This window comes from Taeniopygia guttata, chromosome 3 (assembly GCF_048771995.1).
Source record: "Taeniopygia guttata chromosome 3, bTaeGut7.mat, whole genome shotgun sequence".
Classification (NCBI taxonomy): Eukaryota; Metazoa; Chordata; class Aves; order Passeriformes; family Estrildidae; genus Taeniopygia; species Taeniopygia guttata.
Genome location: NC_133027.1, coordinates 80,729,151 through 80,752,663, shown reverse-complemented (window position 1 = coordinate 80,752,663; position 23,513 = coordinate 80,729,151). Strand labels below are relative to the sequence as shown.

At 39.0% G+C, this 23,513-nt stretch overlaps 1 protein-coding gene across 6 annotated transcripts in view; it reads left to right on the top strand.

The window, feature by feature from the left end:
* The window catches only part of LOC121469741 (uncharacterized), a 188,308-nt gene that overhangs the window by 140,467 nt on the left and 24,328 nt on the right, over positions 1 to 23,513 (top strand). For 3 of the 6 annotated variants that reach the window (XM_072927187.1, XM_072927190.1, XM_072927188.1), the window contains one exon: positions 9,332 to 9,426. The exons of 2 other annotated variants lie outside the window; for them this stretch is intronic. The gene's annotated coding sequence lies outside the window, so the exon portion shown is untranslated. Of the gene's footprint in view, positions 1 to 9,331; positions 9,427 to 12,472; positions 12,590 to 14,975; positions 16,403 to 23,513 lie in introns of those variants that run through there. One more of the 6 variants, XR_012055151.1, reaches the window with a different exon arrangement.

Here is a 23,513-nt window from a genome sequence, read left to right as displayed (position 1 = left end):
CCTGGGGCAGGGTACCACTTTAGCTATTCCAATACCTAGTTTCCTAGAGGAATGACAGTAGATGCCTTAAAGAGAACATGAAGCAAGGGCAGGCAATACTTCCCTAGACCTCTCTCCAGATCCCAGCAGCTTCTGTTCCAGGTTCCCTGAACTAGAAATAGTGTTCTTGCATTTAATGTCCTTATTGGGTGCTCTGCACATGAGAGTATGGGGGAAAACTGCCTCTTTTAGCAGCAACCTGCCTGCAGATAAGTGGGAGAAAGCAGGAGCAGAAGGAGCATCTTCTCTCAATTACACAGCCTACAGAAAGTTGAATTTCTGCTGGCACACCCAAAACCTGCATGTTTTGACATGCTTCAAGGCCTGTGGGTTTCATGGGTGGTATGGACTCCTGGAATGATAAAGCCAATACCTTCCTGTCTACCTTTGAGGACACTTGTGGGGATGGGTGCGTTCAGAAGCACATGATGAAATGTGTCCATGCATGACTGTCTGCCACATACCTGGCTCTTGGGGCAAGTCCTTGTCCCAAATCTCTGCAGCTCAGCCCTGCATCCACAGGTTCTGTGCTCATCAGAGGCCACAGAGCTTTTCCTCACTAAAAAAATGGCATTAAATGTGTCTTTGAGTTTTGTGCTTATTTTTAAAAGGAATATCTGCCACCAAGTGGAAAATGTTATCACTTCACCAATATTTATAGATTATTACCAGTAATAATCTTAGCATTAATCTTGCTTATTACTATAAAAGAGTTCAAAACAAGCAGACAGAAAAATGTGGTGCTGAAACAGAGCATCAGTCGTCTTGCTGGTTCCCTTTCAGCACAGATTAGAGACCTTGCTGAGGCATAGCCTGCTGTGTGCCTAAACACAGAAAAATGACAGAGGGGCTGTGGTGTGGAGACAGCCTTTCATTCTTCAATTTTACAGCTGGGCCTCCTGACATCAGAGATAATTCTCCTGAAATACAGGAACAGCAGAAATTCACACTCAAATTTGAAACTTCTGGTGCATTAGTTTTTAATTCTTCTACCAAGCCTCATCTGTTGCTTTGACTTAAGTCATTTTCAACTAACCCTAGCTACAGGAACTATTTATGTGTTTAGTTGCAGAAATCTTAGGAGGAGTGCTGTGATGTATCAGTGACTGATGAGAACAATTGTTTTGTTTTTTTCTTTCCCATCCATTATACTTTCTACAAGAGCTTCAGCAGGGACCAAAGAGACCTCTGAAAATGAGACCTCTGAGAAACCAAAGAGAATTTATTCCCCTCACCTATGGATCTGTTGTCAGTAGTTCCTGCCTGCTCATGGCCAGAACCTCAAATGGCTGAAAGTCAGCTCTTACATTTCTAGCTCTGCTATAGTCTTTTAACATATTTCCACACAGAGCAGAGGTGACATAAGGAAAAAAAACACCAAACAAAAAAAACCCCGCCATGACACAATGACAAAGAAAGGATAGCATAGAAGAAAAACTGAAAGAAAAAAAAAAATCAGCAACATTTGGGTTTGATTATTCAAACAGGGCCAGTACACCACTGTGTTTGTTGGGATGACCAGGTCCTACAGGAGATGGTCCCAGTACTCCAGCCCAAACTTAAGAACAGGCAAGAGGTGAAGAAAATGGATTTGGGGAAGGTCTGGTGCTGATGGAGACCTGAAACATTACAGAACACAAGGCCAAAACAAGTCCATGTCAGTGCTGATTGAGCCTGTATTTAAGAAGCCACACAAGGGTAAAGTCAGTGGGCAGCTACTATCGTCTTGACCAGATGGACACAACCAGAATGACCAACTCCCATCATCCTAGCCTACTGCAGAGCTCCAAAATGAAGTTAGAGTCCTGAGTATTCATGCAGTGCCTCCCCTAAAAGGGTTGGACAGACCTCCTGGGAGACTGTTCCATGAATAAGAAGTAATTTTGTCAAAGCTTCTGTGCTTAAACAAACACAGGATGTTAAAAAAGTCTTATTTGCTACTGCTGAGGCAGGGACAGCCAAGATGCAGTGACATTTTCTTTTGCCACTGGCTGGACCAGCAGCTCCACAAAATGACTTTCTTCTACTTGGGAAGCTAAGCAAAATGTATGACTTAATAACCTTTTAAAAATATCTAGTCAGACACATTTTATTCAGCTTTGGGTACTCTAAGATAGGTTAGAGGTCTCTGCCCATAGAAAAATGCCATAAAATGCAGAAAAAATTACTAAGTAGTAGGGAATATTTACAAGATGGCTTTTGCATAAAACAACATCACTTTTTATGTTTGCTTGTAGACAATGCAGGTTGCGCTCTTTTGGGCTCAAGGCTGCACAGCAAGTATTTTTTGGGAGGAAGAGATGGATTTTTAAAGTAAATATTTTTCTTTAGTCATGTTACCTTATCTGATAAGCTCTCCAGCATGGAAGACAGTAAAACAGGTTTTAGATAGAGGCTGTACAAGGATTCTGTTTATTCTGGTTCTTCTAGACATTGCTGGCTTGCTCTCTTTAGAGTTCACACTTGCTAACTTTTCACACAAAGCAACCTTTGATTCATACTATAAGCTCATCCTGGAGTAGCAATGGTGGGCCTTAGCACAAATGTTTGGGCTTTTGAATGATAAATCCTGAACCAGGTCTCCACTGTGCAATGGAGGAGGCAGAAGATAGGTGAAATGATAATACTGGAAATAATTTATTTCAACTGTAGAAAGAGAAATCCAGCCAAGGGTAGTGGTGTTCAACTCCATATCAATTGAAATTGGGATGCAGGAAAAATTATATGCACTGTAAATAGATATAAATTTTTATTCTGTGTATACACTGGTTGAAATAAATTTATTCATAACTCATCTATTTGAATGTCCCCATGAACATTGAAACTGCATGTCTCTATGATAGGTGAAAAGCATAAAGTCATTTATGTCTCTACCTATGCAGTCATCAGAAATATTGGCACCTTGTGGTGGTCTGTATCGGCCATTTACCATGAACACTCAGTCCACCTTGGGCTTTCATCAGGTTTACTTAACAGTCTATAATGTTATCAACTGTAGGGAAGGTCCTAAATAAACTACCTGTAGTTTTTCTGTCCCAGTATATCGTATTAGCAAACTCAATTTTGCAGCCTTCAGGAGAAACAGAGTTCCTGATCTTTTACCCAAAACACTTGTATTTTCCTCCCTCGAGGGAACATGTAGCCTCCCCCCTCTTCCCTAACTCCCTCCCCTCTGCTGATCTCCAAACAGAGCTGGTCCAGCTTCAGTTTATGTGCCAGGATCTCTTTGCTAGAAGTCAGTTGGAACTGACTCCCACCTTGTTGCTGCGAGCTCTCTGTCCCTCAAATCTTGGATTCTAAACATGTCCACTTGTGTGAAACACAGTTTTGGGAACACCTTCCAACCGTGTCAGTCTCAACAGCGGTGATGATTTCATTGTGCTGCTCCTTGGAGGAGGAATGTTTTTTTCACCCTGGCTACAGGCAGGGCTCTGGCAGCCTGTGCAGAGCTGCTTTGCTGCTATGAAACTGTCCCCAGATGCTGCTTTTCCTTGCTCTGCCCCCTTATTTCTCTGGCACTTCTCAGGGCTGCCCACACATGCAGCTTTAATTGCTTTGCTGCCACCCTGCAGCCTGAGCACTTTCTGTGGGACTGTTTTGTTCTGGTTCATCCTTTTCTACAACTGCCAGACACACTTAAATCAGAGTCTTAAAATCTTTAAGAATATCTCTAAATATTTAAGGATAAGAAAGTCTGGAACCAAGTAAAAAAGGAGAAAAATGCAGCTTGACTTAAACTTAGCCAACAGGCACCTTATTATGTGTTCTATTTAATCCAGTCAAAGCATATCCTGGCTGCCAGATGTCAGTCCTGGTCTTCACTGCCCACAGCAGCAATTCTAGCCTCAGGCAACATCTCCAGACAGCTGGAATCTGCAGTGATACCCTTTTTTGGACAGTCTTACATGAGGTTTATACACATATCCTGAGGATTGATAGCTGTATCTGGAACTAGACATTAATTGGATGCTTAATAGTGGCAATTTCCTCCTTGCCCTGGCTAGGAGCTACCATGAGAGTCCCACCTGGATGCGTTTCTGAAGCACTAAAGATAATTTTTAAAAATTTTTCATATGTCTTACTGAGTGAATGATGTAAGCTGTTGTGACCATAATGAAGTTACTAGTAGCATTTATTAGGGTTTGTACCAGTAAAAGGCTTTGTACTCAAGGAAGCCCATGGTCTCTAGTACATTGTTATCTGTATTTGGAGAGCGCACATGACATGTTACTAACACGTGCCAGATCTCATTAGAGGTTGCTTGGACATTTCTGAAGGAATAAGATTTTCTTGAACTTGGAGGTCACATCACACCACTGCATCATTCTTCTGGCTACCTTCTCAGCTACTTCTTAGTTTCAAGATCTGGTTCCTCCACACCTTCAGGGGCTTCAGCTGCTGTTTCCTTCCATAGCTGTCCTATCTCCCATTCTCTCTCTCCCTGCTTACTTCAGCCTCTTTGTACCTTTCCAACAGCTGCCTATTGGCTTTCAGCCATCCTCTATCCATCCTGGATATCGGATATTTCCTCCAAGGCGCTACTCCCCTATCAGTCAAACTCTTACCAGTAGCAAACAGTTGTGGTACTTATTCTACATAAATAGCTGAATTAATTTGGTTGAATAATCTCATTGCTTCAGCGAAAGCACACTGCTTCAATTTCTTGAACCTTATAATTATGACATATTTGATACAAAATTTCCAAGGAGTGATTATGGCCGATCTGCATTGGTAGCTCCCTAAAACTCTATGGGGTGCTACACGATAAGCCTAGAAGGACCCATTAAATTGGGTCTTGAATCTGGGAATATAGCAGTATTTTCAAAAGTTCAAGAGGTAGATTGTCCTTATCACAAATCTCAGCATTAGCAAAGTCAAAAAATCCAGATTTCAGATTGTTAAAAGGATATCAAAATGTGTTATCTGAGAGGATACTTAAAACAACCATATAGGTTTAACTCAGTCTGTCCATAGGAACAACCAGAGAAATGCCATTAGGAATTACAGTAAGAGTGAGAAACTGGGAAGAGCGAAAGAAATAGGAAGGAAAGGAGGGAGAAGTAGAAACTATTGAAACTAGTTCAATGTATCCAATATCTAAACTAACAAATTTAGTTTAGCAGATGCAACTAACCTGAGATGTTTTAGATAACAACTTATTTTAGTTTGCGAGATGACTGGGATGTTATTATTTTGTTCCAAGTGGTCTTATAGTAGTTTTACCTTCTTCAGGGTGTTGATGAAAACAAAGGCTTCCATTTGTCACAGAACAGATGACAAAGAGGGAGTTTTGTAAGGTATACAAGCAACATTAAAAATGAGAACAATTTAAGTGAGTAAAATACAGGGGTTGGAAGGTAGATTTATCTGCTTTAAAAATATTTCAACATAAAATTGAAGTAAACTGATTTCAAGGATTTGAATTCAGCTCATCACTCACTCACTTATTTAAAATATTTCAAAGCAATATTTCATGATTTGCAGCAAAATAATTTGATGTTTCAAAAGGCCTTTTAAAATTACCTATGACATATTTAGTAGGATTATTCATTGACTATATGGATAGACATTGTTTACAACATATTTCTGCCAAATTTTGTGTTCTCTAAATGTTTAAAAACTTTAGAGAGCTGTATATTATATATAACAATGTGCAGTGGGTAACCTTAAAAATAACACATATTTTCTTACTGCGTTTATGCAGAACTATGGGTCAGTTTATTTAACAAAATTCAGCAAATGCTTTTCAATCTTATATAATAATTTCCATGTTCTCATCAGGAACCTAGAATTGCTGAGCTACATAGTACTGGGAATGATGCAGATCTATAGTAAGAAAGATAAGTGTTACCATGCCAACTGCATGTGATTAGTGGTGGCAGCCTACTGCCAACCATTCTTAGCTATGGTCTTGCTTAATTTGAGATAGCTGTATATGGGCATTATCTCAAAGGTTATTCTCTCTTCCTTGGATCAGTGTCCTTTAATATAAAAACCTATGATTGCCTTTATGAGGATTTGTTCTATGGTGTCCCATTAGTTTGAAATATATATTGAGAAGCTTAGCCCTCATTAATGTAGAAACATCCAATACATAGGCTGGAGAAGATGTTCCAATCATCTTTGTGTGACCCACAAAGTTGTTTGCTGGAGCTGAGGATTTGAACAAGGTCTCTTATGCCAACAAAGAGTGTGAAGCCTTCAAAAAACCATCCAAGACTGTGGATCTTTTGGGGACCGTTATGGTTGCTTCTGTTTTTGAAATCAAGCAGAGAAGATTCTAACATTGCTGGGAAAACCATAACGAGGCAGCTGGGTGAATTATTTCTCATTGTTACAGGTTGGCAGCTGGGTGACCTGGAAGCCATTGCAGCCTAGCTGGAGAAAAAAAATACGGCTTTCATCTAATACAGTGATAAGGCATTTTCTCTACATTTCTACAAAATACTTCTTTCATTCATCTTCAAAAAAGGAAAAACAAGGAATTAAACCAAGAAATTGTGTTCTGTTGTGGTTTAAAATGTGACAGTGCATGATGATCAAAATATGACTATAAATATAGATATAAATTACAATAAATTTGTTATTATTGCCATTGTAAAAGGCAGCTGTAACAAAATGAGGAAATAGAAGAAGATAGAGAGGACCTGCCTTTGCTTTACTGTTAATTGATTTTAATCTTGCTCCCTTCCTCTGGTGATCAATTGTTGTCTGAGTTTTGTGTATCCTTCTAAATGCTAAATCTGTGCATGACAGAGATAAACAGTATTCATGTTACAGACTTTGATATCATCTCTGTATTCTTGCCAGCATGAATTCACATTAGCATTCTGTACAGGAATAATTCATTTGATGTATCATTATTCCTTGTAAAGAGGATTTAGATATGATTTTATGGCACTGAACTAATATTACTTGAAGAATATATTCTTGGGAAAAAGAATTTTAGAAAATTTTGTGAAAGAAACTTTCTGTGTGTCTCATACAAAATATTTCTGTTTGCATGTGCCAGCACAATGTTTGCACTTTTGCAACAATGATTGTCTATAGATTTCAGAGTTCTTTTCCTGAAGATCTGATGCCAAGCAAATATTTCTACAGAACACTTTTTCAGTTTGCTAAGATATTTTTTGAGTTCTTACCCCATTTTCTAATTGACAGTGTTAAATGAAAATGCAGTAACCATACCTTTTGCACTGTTTCCAGGCCATTAATAAAGAGTAGTGTGAGCTCAGGATATGTCTGTTGTGAAATGCTGATTGACATTGCCTTCCTTTTGACTATGAACCTTCCTCTGAACATCTGAGCACCTTTGCTCTCCACATTTTAGTAGTTTCATCTGGACCAAGTTTCTCTATTTCCTTTGCTATACTACTTGAGACAATGTCAAAGACCTTAAGAAATGAAGACTTTTGACACACTTTTCTCTGTCCACAAAGCCTGCTCCCCATCAAAGAGGGAAATTTTATGGGTTCAGATCGATATGTGCTTGACAGACCAATCTGGCCTCCTGCTTGCTTCTTTGGAGTCTTAGTTTTTACAAATAGTTTGTCTGATTTTCTGGCATTTCTTGGGAGGTGATGTTAGATGAAGTCTCCATTCTCTTGTCTACAGCTTTTGAAACAGGTGGCTTGTTTGATCTTTTTCAGTTTTCCAGACCAAACCTTTATGAAGGCAATCACTAATGACTCTGATATTTACTCATCATATTTCAGCAGCTAAGGTGAATTCTACTAGGCCAAGCAATTTGGAAAAAATAGAAAAACAGACCTCAAACTAAAGTGCACAGTAGCTTGTCTCTCCCTTAAGTAACCTAGATTGTTTGTCCTCGTGTGAGATAGCTTTTCATGTGGAATTTAATGAAGACTTAAACAATCACTTAATGCTTACCAAGCATTTTAGCCTTTTAGCTTTCTCTGTCCTCTTTTCCAAACTTTCTATCTCTCTTTCTGTTTAACCTGCTGCTGCAGACTTTTGGATTGTTTTATCATCCCTATGACTTGTTTTGAATCATATCTCATTTCACACGTTGACCCCTCTGACTGTAAGGATTCTGAGTAGTTAAACTTTATTTCCACTTCTGGTATACCTCTTTCTTCTCTCAGAGATCCTCATGGTTTATCAGACTGCATTCCTGGTACATTTCCTACCCATTTCCTCCACAACTGACTAGAATATTCCACAATTTTGCTCTTATTATCTCCTTAGGGGTCAATAATTCTGAACTCCTTTTCCCTGTTTCCCATGGGATCTTATTTATTGGGTTTTCAAGTTCCTCTTTGCAGTCCAGTATCTTGTCTTTGCTTTTTTTCACTTGTGAAGGCTCTTTAACTCATTTTCTCAGCTCAGCTTACCTCCTATTTTTCCCTTCCACTCTGATATTTTCAAATAACTTTTCCCTACAGGCTATGCTGAGATTCAGACCTACTTCCCTTCTGGTTGCTTGCACAGTTTTCTGCATCAAAAAAATCATCAAACTTCCACTTTGGGAAGTTTCTGGAGAGCCTGCTCTCCTCTTTCCCAAGAGTTGCTTGGAGTTTTCAAGCTTCTTACTGTGAAGCCCTGTACCTTGGGGACTTTCTGCTAATTTCTCACAGAAGTGTCTTCCACCTGATCCCCTTGGTTTGATGGCTGACATTTGCCAGGATAGCATCTTTGCTTTTTTTCATCATTATTATTATTATTAAGATGTTTCTCTATAGATCTTTTCACATTCTGTCACTCAGCAGTACTTCTTCCCTGCCCTTCCCTGGCTGAATAAGCTGGTAAGTATTCCAGCCACGTGAGTATTCCCACCAGGTCCTTATTCTAGTTGACTCATAATTTTGTTCTTGTTAAAGGACATCCAGCTCTGCCAGATAGCTCCTCATGATTTTGTATTAATACACAGGCATCTGAGATGTTCAGAAGTGCAGTCTGTTCTCTGCCTTTTTATTCTTCCTACGATGTTGTTTTCCTCTGCTCTGTTACTCTTGTCCCTCATCCAAGTCAGAACTTCTTAACACTTCTCTCACTTTCCCAGCTATCAAGCATTTTTCCCAAGATGCTGTTTTTCTTTGGAGTGAGACAGATCCCTTTTCTTCTCAGACATTCTTCTGAGACCCTCTTGACAAAGTTAGCTGTGCATGAAATTATTCTGAGGATGTCTCTGTCGCTATTAAAAGACCAAAGAAAATGTTATTAACCTTTTGATATAAAATGGAGGTTTTGGCAATGATGCTGAAAATATGTTTTTGTATTGTATCACTTCCTACTGCTGCTTACAGTACCTCTTCTATTGTTATTATTTCAGATATTTCCTGGAAATGTTTTAGTATCTTGGAATGAAGACCTGGTCTGATTGCATACCTGGAAGAGAGAGATAACTACTACTGACTGTTCTTTGGGGTATATATCATCACAACAAATCACTCACTCACCTGCTCACATAGCTTTTTTTCCCTAGGCTTACTTTGCAATAATTCATCATGATTTTATTATCTTTGTCCATTTTCTTCTCCTCATAGCTCTTTGCACTCCCACCTTGTGCCTAGAGATTTTTCTGAGACAAATTTTGGTTCCTACTATGCCGACATAATTTCATACCTACCTAGGGCAGTTAAATGTTTTGGGTTTTTCTGCATTTTATGTTCACATACAGTGATGGGAAATAGATCTCTGCATTTTTTTGTATGAAATACAATATTTTTCTGTATTTCTTTACAATTTCCTACTATCTTTTATCTTGCTATCTGATTGCAGCATAAGTGATTCTTATCATACATTGACATGATTAATATATTTTCAAATTTCTGGTTTTATTGTATGAAATGCTGTTGGATCAGAAGGTTTGATAACTTGTTCAAGGCCACTGTGTCTTATTATTACAAAGTATGCATTTATATGGCCTGAAGATTTTCTGGAGGTCTGCAAACGAAAAAAAAAAAGATCTATTTAATTTTTTAACTTACTGCAATCTAAAACCAATTCTGTTGGTTTGTTTGTTTTCTTTTAAAACAAGAATGCCTTTCTAAAGCCGAGGATAGCTCCAGGGAATACAATACTGGAGAAAGATATTCAGAAGGTCACTTAAAACTTGACGTAGGTATTATACAGACCTATAGTAAAAACAATTTTACTAAAGAGAGTAAAAAAGGTGCTGTAGTCACTCCAGATTATGCATTAAGTTGTTATGCTGCAGAAAGAGATGTGGGTTTTTTTTCTACCTAACCTAGGAGAGTATGTGAATAATCATTTAAATCAAGTACTGACATCTGCATGTGCTTTACTTGGCTTGCTTTTAATCAACAAACTGTCAGCCTATGATATTACTGTAAGTACACAGTTCAGGTGCCAAGAAATTACAGGCCATTTTAAGTCCTGGGTCTGTGCTGGTTAGTGAGTTAATACAAGTGCATCTAATATGTATGCTTCATGCCTGAACAGATACAAAGTATGCTTATTTTGGCTGGTGGAAGTACATCCTGGAATGTGTTTTTCAATTTTGAACATCTTGATAAAAAAATAAAAAAGGAAAAGTTAAAAAAAAAAATATATATATACACAGGAAGAAAAGACAAAAATTTCTAAATGCCAGTTTGTCTGGTTTAAGGGTTATTAACTCATGAAGAATTTAAAAGTACAATAGTTGCTGGTCTGTGATGGGAAAATATGTATAATGAATACAGGAACAACAACCAGGGGGAAAAAAAGAGCAATCAGGAGGAGAGATTCACTGCAGTGTTAGTATTTCATTAGTCTATATTTGCTCTCACTAGCCATGAACTCACTGAAGCTGCTCTTCCTTTGATGTGACCGCAGCAGCTCAGTTGACCCTTTCAGCAGCAACTGTGCAAGGCAAGGTCTGCTCCAGTCCCTGGGACTTGCTGCAAAGGGAGGCAGAAGCCAGCTGGCATGATAGAGTTTGGTTCATTGACTGTTGTAGCATGATGGAAAACATTCCCATTCACCAGAAAGCTGTGAATGTGAAATCCTGCCATACCCATCCTTTTCCTTTCTTATGGTGTTTTCCTTCTTTTTCTCTCATTTTCTCCTTCTTTCTGTCCAAAAACAGGGGGTTATCAGGGCTTCAGAGAGGAATCCTCAGCACTGCTTCTCCAGTCTTTAACTGGGGGAAACAAAGCTACAGAGAAAGAGAGGCTGGATTTAGCCTCTTTTGGTACTGATCATCAGAGATGCCACAGATTTCAGAGAGTCTGGCAGTCCTTGTGCTAGCAGTGCTCTTGGAGGAAACTCCACTCAGAGCAAGGTGGCAAATCTTCAAGGCAAAGCTGCCTTCATTTTGTGCTAGGTCTCTTCAGACACTTGATCAGCTGGGCGGAATGTGACAAGCAACATTGGAATGCCAGGTTGATACCATGACCCGTAGTGACTCTTGTACCCAGAGAGGAAACCGTCAGCTGAGAACCTGAAGGAAAATAGAAGTGCTGCTTTGCCATGCTCATCCTCCAGGTTGTAAAAAAAAAAAGGGTCATTCTCAGCAAGAAATCAGTTTCTGAGCAAAATGTCAGGATGTGAATGGGATACTATATTGACAGGCACATATATGAAAATGCTAAGTTGCAGAAAGGGAAAAAAGAGATGCAGCCATATTTCCCATTTAGACAAGAAACACTAAAGTCTCTTAAAACCCTGCTTCCTATAATCCCAATGCATGGCTGAACAGATGCATTTTCTTTCTCACTTCCCTGGCTTCTGAGACATCAGATACTATCTGTTCTTAGATGCAGGATGCTGGGTTAGGTATGGCAATTCTTGTGTTCCCAAGGGATTGCTCTGCTGGGGTTGCCACTGTTCATCCGCATTCAAATATGGATTTAAACTGAACTAATAAAGAAAGGAAACTTGTATAAAGCATACAGTAACTCATTCTGTTAAGGATTTGGCATGGCATTCAAGGGAAACCAATTATGATTTATGTCAATACAGCACAGATAATTTCCCATTGATTGACTGCCAGTTCCTTCATAAAATAATGAGTTCGGCCTGATGCCAGTGATTCTTGAGCACCATCAGGCCAGTGTTTCTATTTCATATGCCCTTGACAAGGTTTCTCTCAAAATTTTGTGAGTTAAATGAGTTTATAAGTTCTCCTCAAATATGCAGACTCAAACAAACATAAACGGCAATTTCCTTACATGTTTGTGAGGTTTTGAAATGCATGCTCTTGTCTAGACATTTGGCTACAGGTCTAGAAAAATTGAGTATTCATTCATTACTTAAAAAGCAAACAATAGGAGTTGCTCTGTTTGCTAAGGATTCCTCTTAGAAGATTAGTGTGTGCTCCTATTCCAAGTAGCTCTCTGAGAAAAATAACTCATGTTCAAGCCTGAGGTTATCTGGAAGCAAGTGGTATGTCTTGAGGACTCACTGTGTGGGGAAAATCCTCTGTGCTTATCTGGAAGATTAATTTACAAATTTTCTATTGCTGTAGGCCTGACCAATGCCAGTCACTCTGTGTGTGTTCATTATTCAAGAGACTGAATTTTCCTTCCCTAAGGTTGACGAGATGGGGGTTGGTCATGTCTGAACTTCTTGTGGTGTGGGATGGGTAAGTAGCTGAATCTCCCTTTCAAAATTGTGAGTGAAGTGAAGGCAGCAACTGGTGCTTCTGGAGAGGACATATGCCCTCTGCCTCAGGAGAGTTTGCCATTTCAAACACAGAACTCCCTTGAAATTATCTGCAGCTATTCTGTTTTTTCTGCTCCCTTGCAATAAACTGTCAGGTCATAGACATCTGGTGAGAGCAGTGCAGTCCTTTTTGTGCTAATTTTGGCTATTGTGGAGTTAAATTTCTTCCTAGTAGCTGGTAAGGGGCTGTGTTTTGGATTTCTGCTGAAGACAGTGTTGATAACACGGGGATGTTTTGGTTATTGCTGCTCAATGTTTGCACAGAGCCAAGGCCTTTCCTACTTCTGACTCCATCCCACCAGTGATGAGCTGGTGAAGCACAAGAAGTTGGGAGGGGACACAGCCAGGACAGGTGACCCCAAGTGACCTGAGTGATATCCCATACGATGATGTCATGATCAGCATATAAAGCTGTGGGAAGAAGGAGGGAGGCAGGGAAATTCAGAGTGCTGGCATTTTCCTTCCTGAGTAACCATTTCCCATGACAAAGCCTGGGTTCCCTGGGGATGGCTGAACACCTGCCTGCCCATTATTAGTGAGTGAATTCCCTGTTTTGTTTGCTTGTGTGTGCAGCTTTTGCTTTACATATTAAACTGTCTTTATCAAGCCCATGAGTTTTCTCACTATTACCCTTCCAATTCTCTCCCCAATCCAAGGCAAAATGAGTGAGAGGCTGTGTGGTGCTTTGTTTCCAGCTGGGGCTAAACCCATACATTTTCCTATTGCTGACAGTTTTCTGTCTCAGGATACTGCCTGTCTTGTGTGTGCCCAGCAACATCCACATGTTTCCATGATTGCTGCATATCTAACTATTTAGAGAACTCTGCAAACTTGAAGTTATTGCTTTCCTGGCGGAAAATCTAGAAAACATCTTAAAAACAGCCTTCATCTCCCTTTCTGAGAGAAGACCAAACCAGTTTGGTGAGGTTCACCTGGAGGTTCAGAACCTCCAGGGAATTTGAGTAGGAGCACAAAAGAAATAAAACCTGGTATGGTGAGGAAGAATTATAAAGGAGAAAGAAAAATACATAAACTGGAGGAGACATAATTTCTAGAAATTAAATAAGTCTTACCAAGCTTGGCATTTTTTAGGGGATGAGTAAAGTGAAGCAGCTGAAGGTGGAATTAATACATTTATGGAAGGTAATAGGAATGTGCAGTGTTTTAAGTGGTCATGTAAACTTTTAAGTCTTGTTCTAATGGCTGTGTGCTTTTTGGTTAACAAATGCTGCACTCTTTTCAATGGAAGAAGTTTCTTGTGAGCACTTAAATCAAAATTGTTCTCCCAAATGGAAACCTATTGACAATGGCAGTTATAGGCATAGTTATAGATGGAAAAGCAGAGGAGCTGCAGACTCAGATGCTATTTAATAGTAGGCGAGTCACAGATATTTTTTTCTGTGAGAGGAAGACTTTGAAAAACTCCACTTTTAGTGCCACAAGTGTAAAAGCACTGTGACTATGGGAGAGGTGAATGAGAACATCCATAAAATACAGACCCTTCCAGCTCTCCTTACACACACAGAGGCCAGAGCCAAACAGTCTCCACAGGTGTCCCAGCTCCCAACCAGAGTTTCACATGATACTTATCCCAGCTGCCCTTCCTGCCGACCCTGGCAGGAAGGGTGAGAACTGGCTGTATTAACTTAAGCAAGAACATGGCTTAGTCCTAAGGAAGCTTTAATGTTTGCCAGAATTTTAGCCATTAACATCTTGAATCCTTGTGAAGCTGCCTGCTCTCTGCTTCAGCTGGTACCAAAGGAGCCTGTAAATTCACACACAATCCAAAGGGGTAGCAATTTCTTCTTTGCTGCATAAAGCAGTGAGGAGGGGCCAGACTAGGAAAGAAAGTCTGTCTTTTCCTAGACAGACTAGGAAATGTGGTATAATTCACCATCTTCTGTGTACAAACATTTGTGATAGATCCTCCTTAGTCACCCTGGCAGCCTTCTGTAATTGATCAGTGTTATTCAAGAAAACATGCAAGGTGCTCCTTTTGCATGATAATTTTTCTGCTGAGCTCTGAGACATATCGATTATTTACTTCATTGAGGTTTCCACAGAGGTTATGACATTTAATGTTCAGCTCTAGCTGCACATTGCTATGTGGGATATGAACTGACCGTGGCCCTGCAAAATTGTCTCTCTTCACTTCAGCAGAAGCACTTCAGCAGAACAATCTGTTGCTCCAAGTTGTCCATGCACGAACAGTGAGAAACTAATAAAAATTCGGTTGCACCAGACTCATTCCCATATGCAGACAGCAGCAATTCTCTAGAGTAATACATTTTCTCTTCTGTCCCCAGTTCCAGTCAAGAATCCTATGGGAACATCCTGAGCAGGATGAAAAGTTTTGTGCATGCCTTGCTGGCCAGCACATCGGGCTTCTGCTAGAAGATGAGGCAGGCTGTCTTCCTTCAATTAATGGTCTTTAAACAAGGACTTGTTTTCACCCACTCACCCAGTGCCATAGCTGTGGGACTACTCTTTCAGAGTTGCAGCCTGTCCCATTTGGTGCATTCTGCAAGGAGGGAGGAGGTTTCTGAAGTACCCTCAGCTGATGCCATACATTTCTGTGATTTAAATCCAATACTTTTGACCTGGTAACCAATGTGTGCTGTTGAAGATCCTTCCCTAGGAGACACCTGGTGGGTCAGGTGCAGATGCAGAACAAAGTGAAATGTTTAATCTGAACTCAAATGCAATGCGCAACATGCAGCAGAATAGTGCTGGGAGCAGAATAAGCTGAAACATCTAACGTCAAAGAGGTCACATCCAGCCAGGAGAGAGGTCTTCCTAAGAGAGAGGTTTCTACACAAGGGCAAACTCAGAAGAGGTGTCCAAGCAGCCCTCCATTTGTGCCAGTTCTGTTAAAGGCTGCAGGCCATCAAGAGAATCTGACTGAACATGGATCTACCTCTGCTGTGATATGTTTGGCTCAAAAATTCAGCAAACAAGAGGAGCTAATGTGGCTCTTCCTCTCGCTCTTTCTCAGGTACAGGAAAGGATCAGCCTCAGTTACCTCACTGACATAATGTGGGAAATAGGAGTTCTGGAAATTGGCATTAAAAAGCAGTGGACATGTGCCAGTTTTCCATTTTTAAATTTTAAATCGTTCATATAAAAATATTTCTGGTTTGATTTTCTTTAACACTGCATGTTTAGCAACAGCCTAATTTTCATCAAGTGTACTGCGTAGGTGCTCTGGGAGTGCTTAGGCAGCCTGGTTTGGAAGCCAAGCATATTGTGTGAAGGCCAATTTCTCCTCTTGCATTAGGGTGACCGCCTTGCTCAGTTTTTCACTGGCAAGCCATACAGCAAAGACAACAATTCACTAAATGGATGACCAGCCAGCTCATTAATAAGCAGTTATTCCATAATTTTGTTCAGACTGACAGCAAAATCCATGCAAAGGATACAAGTGATGGCACCCCTGTAGAAAAGCACCTGTACCACCACAAACTCTTTGTTTGCATGAATTAAGGGGTATTTGAAAATCAAGCTTTTAGGTGTCTTTATTGATTTTGAAAATCAAATTAAGTGGTAAAATACATTAAAAATATATTCTTCATAGGTCCTGCAGCATCAAAAATATAGCAAATTCTTTTGTCTGAATGGGAGTCAGTCCATAAGTATATGACCTTATATTTTCCTTGCAATAAGGTGTAATTTTAAAATTTGAACTTGATTTTTGTATTATCTGTATTAATATTGAATAAATGAATATATAAGATCTCATGTTTTAGGTCAGTTGCAACTGAAAAATATTAACTGTGTATGCTGCACTAAACTTTGTTCTGTTTTCTAGTATCACCAAGATGTTTGCTAATCTTACCCATTCTCTTTGCTTGCAATTTTTCTCAGTATTTGAGAGCCAAGATGCTTTTGTACTCATGACAAACAAGCAAATATACTGCTTCATATTTTTGCACCACCTTTTTTCTTATAGGACACACAGTACATCTGTGTTTTTTGCCAATTGTTTCCTCACCTCTCCCTCATTGACAGCTGCTTTCAAGGGTTCATTTACTTGTACGAAAAAGTTTGTACATGGCCTTTGGTTTTTTCCATGTAATTTAAGGCTAAAGAGAGTGAATATTCTAGATACTTTCTTTGCTGAAGTGTAGAGGTTATGATGGTTTTAGTTCCAACTGTAGTGTTTTGTCACCTGAGCTGTTGCTAATTTTGGATTTAACACTGGAAGTGCCTAATCTGGTGATGAAGGGGAGTGCCACTGTTCTTGAATTTTGGAGTTGCTTGAGTACACACAGAGAGAACAGTCTGTGAACAAGGGAATGAGAACTGTCAATAAGAAGAAATGTTAGAGAAAAAGATGGAACAGTTCCTCTTGTCATTGCAAGATCATTGCTTATTGTAGGTTTGCTTATATTTGTCAGAATCTATTTTTAAAGTTCCAGACAATGCAACTTCCACCTTATCCCTTGGGAAGTTATTCACCAACTAATACATCTCACCATCTGGAAGTTTTTTCCTGATATTCTCTGTTACTTTTTCCTTTGTTAATAACTTTTCTAACATAAAAGTATTCAATTACTTGCAAAATTACAGCTTCTCGGTGGGTTATTTGAATTATCAGGATAAACTAAGCAATTATACCTCCTGTACCAAATTCTAATGATGAAATTAACTCCCCACCAAATTTATAGAATAAAATATGCTGAGTTGGCATATATAAACCCATCAGGATTATAGCATAGAATCATAGCATAGCACATTATAGCGTATCCTGACTTGGATAGGACCCACAAGAATCATTGAGTTCAACTCCTGGCCCTGCACAGGACATTCCAAATATCCTATCATGTGCCTGACAGTGTTTTCTAAATGCTTTTTGGTGCTGCTACCATAACTCTGTGAGCCTGTTCCAATGTCCAGCCACCCTCTGTGTGAAGAACTTTTTCCTGATATCCAAGCTAAATCTTCTGTGACTCAGCTCCATGCTGTTTTCTCAAGTCCTGCTGCTGGTTATGAGAGTGAAGAGATCAGTGTCTGCCCCTCTGCTTCCCCCTGTGACAGTGTTGAAGCGCACAATGCGGTCTCCTCTCAGTCTCATCTTCTTCAGGCTGAACAAATCAACAACCTCAGCAGCTCCCATATGGTAGTTCTGTATTATATTCATAACAATTCATCTGAAATACAGCTTGGGAACAAATGAAAGGAAAAAGACCCCAGCACCCTGCTGGTGAGTTATACAGAACTCAGTGTCCAGCCTGCTGTGCTGTACTCTTTTTCATGTGTCTCATACTTTACACACTATTCCATTACTTTAGGAGAAGCTAATCTTTCAGCTACTGGTTTTAGTAAGGATTGCTGATTGTTATTAATACCTTATACTCATGGGACTATTGTCTTCAGATCTGGAGAAAAAAAATGCCCTTTATCAAAAAACTTCTTATTCTATGCTTTTTCTATCAAAGGACATAGCTAATCATTCTGAGCTGTGTTAACCCTGGATAATATAAACTACTAGCAATTTCCTGCCTGGTTTTCTGCCTGAGTTTAAATGTGCTCTTCCCTTGGATTTAGAGGAGATGAACAAGGCATGCAGCTCTTCCCTGGACACACAGCTTCATGGCCTGGAGTACTAACATAAACTGAATCACTAGACATGATCTAACTTGAATTAAAGGTGCAATGTGTGTCTCATTGCAAGGTGAGTCCATGGAGAACTCTGTTGCTTGCATGAGGCTGAGATCTTTGAAATATGAGGCTGAAGGGAATTATGTGATTGTCACATTACCTTATTTATTAAATCCTTTCTGCCATTGCTCAGGGAAGATGGGATTCCAGTGTAAAAAATGGCTTTGCAATAGATAAACTGAAGATTGGAGGGATGTGTTTTCTAAACAAATTCAAGCATAGAGAAGTATTGCCAAACAACAGCTAACCTATATCTCTGCTTGATAAATGTGACTATGATGACATTATTAAATTATAATATACTGCCAAAAAGAGGATGGATAATGAAATTTGAGTTGCCATAATATGATAAATGCTTTAAGCACCTGGGATATTTAATCAACAGATCTTAATTGACAATTAGCAGTGTCCATGTCCAGAAAAAATAAATAGATATAGGCTTATCAGCCTATTTTATCAAAAATAGGTTGATCAGCCTATTTTATCAAAATAAAAATGATCCACAAAAATGATGAGCCTAATGTGTGAATCAAATTGTTTGATAGTCTAAAAAAGAGAGGGAAAGATGGTTACTTTGTCTTCGCTGAGAACCAAAAGAATGGAACAGATTTGCAAAAGACCTTTACAATTTACTTTCATGTAATGACAGAAGTTCAGAGTATTTAGCAAATCAGATGATTCTACTGCATTCTGGCAAAATCATCTGGACATAATGAATGCAAAGATGTGCACATTTCCCATGTCCTTTTGGGAGCTACAAGTCCCAAAGAGTATGCTCAGAAAGAGTATGGCAGGAGAGCACGTCAGTGTGTGCATGCTGCCTTCTGACCACCTCGATGATCACCTAAGTCAGGGAGAGGAATACAGTGATGAACCAGAGCTTTGAGGACAAGACAAAAGGGAGGAAAATGTCTGGGTTACTCCTCTGTTTGTTTTATTTAGGTTTAAAAAGCTTTTAATGTTCATTTTATCTGGTAAGTCCTGCAGACAAAACTTCTGATAGGGCAAAACAATTGTTCTTTCATAGAAAAACAACTTTCCCCACTGATGCGGCAGTACTTTTCTGTAATTCCTCTTCAGAGAATTACAGAGACTTCTCTGCCTTTCACAGGCACAAATCAGGAGCCTATCCTTTGTGTCTAGTACCCAAATTAACACCAGTATACTTGGGACTGGAATTTGATGTGCTGTCTTGATTTGGCAATGGACTAGAGAGGTTAATGATTTAGGAGCTGTTGTGCAAAACAGCTTGAAGAAAACAAGAAGACTTGTTCCAAAAGAAGGACGGTTATCCCTTAGAGAAATGATGATATTTTATGAAGCTAAATCAAAAACTAGAGAAGTGTGTGTCAAAAATGTCCAGGCCTATAAGTAAAGTTGAAGCATATTCTTGCAAGGCTATTTCGTACATTTATCCACAAACTTGGCTGGCACGAAAAATAGTCAAAAAACCCAACACATGAAATATGATGTTTATCATAATTCAAAGTACTCAATATTCTTGTGTCAAGCTACCACTAGAAATGTCAGTAAGTCTCAAAGGCTGAATCAGGGGATTTTTGACCACAATTGAGTGGTAAGGATTAGAGTTGTATTATTGGAGTGTATTGAAACTTGACACATTACATCATAGATATGCATATTAATTCAACAAAGATGTTTTCTTTGAATACTATCTTAAAAAAGCATCTGAGATAAGTGAATCTGTAACATAAACTGTCTGGTTGGTTATATAAATTGTGTTCCATGTCTGTTTGATTCTGTTTGATTCCTTCTGCAAGGAAGTGAGAAGACTCTATAAAACCTTGGCCCTTTTGACTTACAATCCAGGGAGGGCAAAGCAGGAAAAACAGGGGAAGACTTCCCTCTACACATTTTATCCAGTATGTTTTCGGCTTTTTTTCTAAAGGATTCTCTATCATTAAGGAAACTCTGGTGTCTGCCAGAGAGCATCAGATGTACACTCAGTTCTGCTGTACAGCTGTCTAACCCAATCTAACTTAGGATCAGTAGTCAAGTGGTGCAAATTGCAAAAGATCCTGGAGAGAGGAGGGTGCAAAATGCTGCCTTCCTGTGTCTGTTGATATATACACTGTTCAGAGAGGGACACTGAATGTGGCACCTGAATGTGTGTGAGCCACAGGTAGAGACAATGGTCTGTCATATGTCTGCCAGAGATATTTGGGTTCTGTTAACTGGAGCAAGTCAGAATATTATTTTATTCTGGGAATCAGTTAGGACATGTTATGTAAGAAAAAAACAACAATGTTCCCTTCCTTAAAGCTGATCATTCCATAAGTACACCCAGCTTTGTTCTTGGTATTGCCCATGGCAGGGATTGCACTGATCACTCGATCCACTGTTCATATTGTCTATGGCTTTGTGTCTCAAGTTATACCCTCTGGTGAACCAGCCCTTCCTCAGCTTTCAGCCTATTCTGGGGGCTTAAGTCCCCAGAGGAGAGTCTCAGTCTTGAAAAATGCTGTTGAGCATAGCTACATACCTGGTGGGCCTCCCCAGCATGGCTCATGATCTTCACACAATGCCATTGTTACCCTCTACTAATAGCTGGTGAGTACAGCCCTTGAAAGGATTTGTCTGTGCTCATACTTGGATAATTCTATTTTTCCAGTGCCAGAAAAATGCTCCACAAAGGGAAAAACATGAGCAAGTTAGGAAAAAACCAAAAAATGTGTAATGAAGAAAGATGATCCTGTTGTGCACTGTCTTTTGATATTTTTCCAAAATTTAGAGACTGTAGGAGTACCCAAAGGGAAAAATAAACTTATTCCCCAGCAAATGTCTTTCTTCACAAGGGGCTCGGAGTTGGTTACAAGCATATGCACATGTGTGTACACACAACTATTTCACCTGTGGAAGGAGATAATTTCCAGCAAAATCGTTGCTCACAAGTCAATAGTAAGAGTTAAGAGTCCAGTTGTGGTACAGCTGGTTGCTTCCAGGGGGAAGCTGGCCCTGGCACACTGGGCTGTCCTAGAGGTAATCACTGCACAGGTCCTGGCGTGGGCATTGCAACAAACAGAAATAACTGCACAGACCTGCTTCCAGTTCAGACCCAATGGAAAAGCACTCCTCTAGATGATACTCATGGCTTCAGTCATGAATATGGTCTTAAAATAAGGGCCTATTGTTGATGGTGTGTTTGGAGAGTCTGGCCTTTTCTTCACCAGAAACTGCGCTATTAAGCTTGGCATCATTAGATTTTTCCCAGTTGTATTGGATGAGCCATTACAGCCCAACACATACATCTCTTTCTTGTAAACTTGCTTATGGATCTGTTAAAACTTCTCAGAAAACACCATCCATCTCGATATGTACCATCACAAATCATGATCCAAAAAATGCGTCAAGAGAACAATAACCACATATCACTGCCTGATACTCAATAACATTTTGTGTGCTGTTGAAGAGGCACATAGCAGATGCTTGCTTTAACATCACTGACAAAGGATGTGCTGAATGAGAGGGCTTTCCAGATGTGCAGGTGTTTTACGATAGAATAAAAGTCGTCTACATACACAAATTTTCCTTAAGTCACTAAAAAACTAGAAATGAATGCAAACAGCCAGCAAAACTGTGCCATCAGAATATTCTGTATCAGATTGTTTCCTTCTACCAGAAACATTTGCACAGGATTTTAGGCAAGACTTCTGCTTCATTATGGGTTTGAAATGAAAGTGGGAAGGGGAAGCTTTGCCCAGCAGACATACTCAAATACTTTTGAATCACTCCTTTCCTGATTAAAGCATTTTGTTTTAAACAATGGTTACTGCTGACAGGAAAGACTTCCTAAAGTTTGGGAAGCAGATATCTTTACAACGCAGAGTAGGTATTTTCCTGCTCCCCAATTACACAAACTGTTAATGGGTAATTGGAGGCAGGCTAAGTGCTAAAATCTGGTTCTATTACACTGAATGACACTCTATAAAATAACATCTGTCTGTGTGTAACATGATCTAAATTCCCAGCACACTGACAATCTGTAATGAAAAGAGTATGCTGTAAGCACTGAACGTGTATATATATATACATATATATAAAGAAATTCAAGTAGAGTGCTTTTCTAATAGAATTCAAGTAGGAAAAAGGGGCTTCTTTATTATCATCCTGCAGTTTATAATACAACTTTTTTTGTAAAGTGCATTTATACCCTTGTCTTTTTATTTCTCTACAGCATATACCTATATACACATATATAAATGTATGAAAGCAGAAATATTAATGTGTGTATGTACATATATATATAAACAAAAATATGTTTAAATGGAGTTTCATCAAAAAATTAAATACTAATTAGATATTAAAGTTAGTGCAAAGATTCCAACTGGATTTACAGCTGGAATCAAGATGAGGCTGTAATAAACTCGAAATCTGCATGCCTTTCATTTGTGATGCTGGCCCAGATCACAATATTACCTTTTATTACCTTTGTCTTTGCTTTGCTACACCCTCCTCCTAAGAGGTACTTGAAGGTTCTTGATGTTAGATGGGCCACAGGTAAGGTAAAAATAATTTAATATGAGTATCCCATTACAGTGTAAAAATAATTTAATATGAGCATCCCATTACAGTGTATTTTGTGTTTACAGATGGTGCCACAAACTGCTGACAGTTAAACTGATCTCAGTCAGGGAAATCCAGCCTCTGGTGTGTGAAATAACACTTCCACAGCCAACTGAGACAGTAGATTCAGAGATGGGGGTTTTAGGACTCAAGAGATGAAACTACAGAACTGATGAACCAGTGATGAAATTTTATCTTGATCATCAGACCATTTTCAACATTGAAGTTTAGCTTCATGTATTTTTTTTAATCACCTTTCATTTGATGTAAGATAAGCTTACTAAAAATGTTAGTACATGCTCACAATAATAGCTATTATTTTTGATTTCTATGTCAAAGGACAAGAGTAATGTCTCAATATATTCCCATATGATGTATCTTTATTTTTCCAAGCTGTGGCTTGATAATTAGTACAGCATTGTCTTATCAATTAGTAAAACATTATCCAATAATGATATCAGCTCTGACACATACAGGTAATATTTAAATAGATATATATTAGCAGTTAAATTCACATTTACCACAAAGTCATTTTTTGGCATAAACAAAAAATGGAAATATTGATATGTCCTCGATGTTAAGAAAATACTTTAGCAATG